The following is a 4063-nucleotide window of genomic DNA, read 5'->3' as shown; positions in this document are numbered from 1 at the left end:
TAACTGCAACAACACCTTCCGTTGGCGAGGGGTTGTTGCGGCCCTTTGCTCCCCTGGGGGTTTACAGGAATAAAAAAAAAATTATAGACCTATTAGTCTTATATCAGTTGTGGGAAAATTTTATGGAAAGTCTGTTAAAAGAGGCTTTGCAAAGCCATTTAACAAAGTTTAGAATTTTATCGGATAGTCAACATGGTTTCACTAAGGGAAACTCTTGCCTTACAAATTTATTGACATTCTTTGAAAAGGTTACTGCTTATTTAGATGAGGGTAAAGATGTAGATTTGGTGTATCTGGATTTTCAGAAAGCATTTGACAAGGTGCCACATAAAAGGCTTGTAAAAAAATTATCTCTATAGGTGTAGGAGTTAAGTTAGCAAATTGGATAGAAAAGACTTTTCTGAGTGAAGTACAAGAATATTACAATGATAAGAGAAGAGAGGAGTGGTAAAATAATGGCGGATCTTTTTTGGTAAGATAGAAATTTTAACGACTTACTCGAATAAAAAATAAAGCATAAACCAACAGCACTACAAAATTATCCTTGGATCATAGGCTTTGGTTATTTTAGGAGCTCATGAGATACCCTACCACCTATCAAAATAGTCATATTATCTGCCTATGAGTCAGAGATTGTTTAGAATAGCTAATCATATTAAAGCTGCACACTGTAATTCGCCAGCGAAATATGCATATAAGCCTATGAGCATGAAACATCGTTTTATCACATCTTTTAAACGTTTCTCTCTCAAGCTATTTACAGATCAATGAAAAAATACGATAGGGAATTTCGTGTTTAAGTGCACTAGTTTTACGAATAATATACCATTGTTTTCACTGAAACATGATTTTTATGTAGAATAAACAAACAGAAAACATGTTTTGTTTTTTTTTTGCTCTGAAATGTTGAGCTAAAATCCAATGGAGTTTTATACAAAGTTTTCTTTAAAAAAGCACATTCTTCTATTATATTTAAAATTGAAACAAAGTATAATGCATTATACTATTTGTGAGAGGCAAAAGAGGTTTACTAGTATTAAGGGAAAGACCTTGTCTGCACTGGATATGGCAGATATAGTATGGTCATAACTTCTTAGAATTTCCTATAAAATAGTAAAACAAAAACCTCTAAGAAGGACAAGAGCATTGGAAAAAAAAATTCCAATCAACTAAGAGCAACCAACCTAAAGGAATCAAAAATAAAACTGTCAGCGTTTTGAAAGTCGAAGTCATACAAGACAGAAATCGTATATTTAGAACATTCTTTATATTTTGCTCTCCACTTTAGAAAAACAAAGTGCGTAAGATTTGACCATGTGGATCCCTGAAATGTTTTCACCCTAATCAAATAATTTTTTTTCTTGTGTCACTATAAAGTTTTCAAATATTTTTCTGTTCAACTACCTCAACTGGTAAATAATATTGTTTTCACATACACACGTATAAAAATAAAACATAGAGCCACAAAATGTCTCTACTTGAAAGAAATGACTGATTCACCTTAAAAAATTAATAAATCTATCCTTTAAAAGAATTCGATGGCTTTCAACAAGAATACCGTGTTTGTTAACAGAAGGGTTTGTTTGTTTTTGAGCACAAAGCTACAGAATGGACTACTTGCGTTCTTTCTACCACGGGGAATCGAACCACAGATTTTAGCGTCGTGAGTCCATGAAATTACAGCTGACCTACCGAGGGACAATTGATAGGACGTTTCTGTTTAATACCACCCATATATGCAAATGGGATAATTTCGAGTTGGGTAGAAAAATATGACTCATTGCGGAAATAGTTTTTATTTAATTTTCTTTTTTGAGTAATATCATTCATTGGCCAAAAAGACGACAATTTAGCCTGTTTATAGTTTCAGTGGACCACTCGTTGTTCCAAGTTTATGGTTATAGTTCCAGTGGACCACTCGTTGTTCCAAATCCGTGGGTCGAAATGGATAATAACTGCTTGAACGGCAGTCGAACAAATTGCGATTCTAGTTCAAAATGGAACCTTTATCTTGCAAATGTAAAATGGCTTAGATACTCAAAAATGCTTAGAACGCTCTCGTTATGGTTATGAATGTGGTGCATTATCAATGTCTGTTAAGATGAGTCGGAAACTTAGGGAGAAAATAGCCCAAAAGTGTATTGGCCAGTACTAATAATGCAACAAACGGTAGAATAAAACGATCTCGACCAAATTGCAATGAGAATATTGTGAATATCAATGATGAAAATGACGATATGTATTCTATTGATAATGACGTTTTGTCCCTAACTGGAAATAGTGATGATGACAAAAAAAAAGAATTACGTCATGAGAGAATGCAAAAACGTATATGATATCAAATATGTCTTTGGAATAGATGCTTGATTGACGAGACATTACCAAGTTGAACATCACGTGAAATTAAATCCATCAATTCATACTGATGAAGCAAGTCGTATAAATTACCTTCAGTGTTTCAATATTAAAGAAAATATGCTCTATTATTTTACCCAATGATGCAGGACCAATTATTGTTTAATGCAGTAAAACAAATTTTAAAAGCTAGCAGAGAAACAAAAGAAACCATATCCAGTAACAAGAAAAAGAAAAATATATTTGAAGTACAATCAAAACTACCGTTGCATTCTGTCTAGTGAAAAGTGTTATTAGCTCCATTGTGTACTTAACTACAAAATTACCAAGTTTTCCGTTTATATAAAATCCATATCAAAACCTAATAGACTACCTGATATATTAAATTCATATTATATCGTATAAACGCATTTCGAATGAAGCTTACAATTCTTAATACATCGACTTTTATGTAGCCAAATCTTCATCTGTACTAAATATTTTGCCCTAAAAAAAGCTGTGATATCTTTATAATTAATACTTTTCGTTTAGTATAATTTCCACAATTTACCCATAGTATAAAATTCTATTCAGTTTGGGGCCTGCATGGCCACATGGTTAGGGCGCTTGACTCGCAATCTGAGGGTCACGGGTTCGAATCTCTGTCCCATCAAACATACTCGCCCTTTCAGCCGAGGGGGCGTTATAATGTGACCGTCAATCCCACTATTCGTTGGTAAAAGAGTAGCCCAAGAGTTGGCGGTGGGTGGTGATAACTACCTACCTTCCCTTTTAGTCTTTCACTGCTAAATTAGGGACGGCTAGCACAGATAGTCCTCGTGTAGCTTTGCGCGAAATTCAAAACAAACGAAAGCAATTTGCCCGAATGGCAGGTGCCCCCCCCCCCCAGTGGGACAGCGGTATTTCTACGGACTTACAACGCTAGAAACCGGGTTTCGACACCCGTGCTGGGTAGAGCACAGATAGCCCATTGTGTAGCTTCGTGCATAACCACAAACAAACAAACCGAATGGCAAGTGTAAAAATTAAATTTCGAAGTTCTAGAAAATTAAAATTTTTCTTCCTCACAAATCAGTTTCTTTTGAAGATATGTTAAAAGAAAGTAAAATTACATACATATTTAATAAAAGTACCATTTATACAAGAGAGGGATAAAAAAGTTTCCGGAAATTTTACTCTTTAGCTGAAAGCAATATCAGTAGCGAAGAGTACAGCCAGGTATGTCTTTCATTTCAAGTTGTATGCCTTCCTGTTTTAGAATATTACTGTGTATGTTTTGAAGTTTTCTGTACGACACTTACAGAAATTTATTTTATTTTGAATTAAAAGTACTTTTCACGGTGGGTTGGGCGCGACCTAATGGTTAGCGTGACTAATTGTGAATCTGAGAATCCATAGTTCACTTCCTGTTGCCGCAAATCGCTTTCTGCACTTTAGGGATCTGAATGCTATATAAGAGTAACGACCACTTCCCACAATTCGATTAGATTCGCCTAAACAACTAAACCAAATTTTATGTTACATTACACGAGTTGAATGATACCCATTCCTGCTAATACTAACAATTTATTCTCAAGAAAATACATCCGTGTGTAATTATGTAAGTGGGTTAAACATTTTGTGCCACAAAACTATAATTCATAACCACTATATCAGTCCAGCAACTAAGATACCAGCTAATAATGGCTGGAGACGGCTTGAATGGGTA

The 4063-nt window shown here is 34.6% G+C and overlaps 1 protein-coding gene across 1 annotated transcript in view; it reads right to left on the bottom strand.

The window, feature by feature from the left end:
• Positions 1 to 4063, bottom strand: part of LOC106477410 (eye-specific diacylglycerol kinase-like) — a 150799-nt gene that overhangs the window by 117455 nt on the left and 29281 nt on the right. The window lies entirely within an intron of this gene.

The sequence above is a fragment of the Limulus polyphemus genome, unplaced genomic scaffold (assembly GCF_000517525.1).
Source record: "Limulus polyphemus unplaced genomic scaffold, Limulus_polyphemus-2.1.2 Scaffold165, whole genome shotgun sequence".
Taxonomy (NCBI): domain Eukaryota; kingdom Metazoa; phylum Arthropoda; class Merostomata; order Xiphosura; family Limulidae; genus Limulus; species Limulus polyphemus.
Note: the sequence above shows the minus strand (reverse complement) of the source record. Positions and strands in the feature narration are given on the sequence as shown.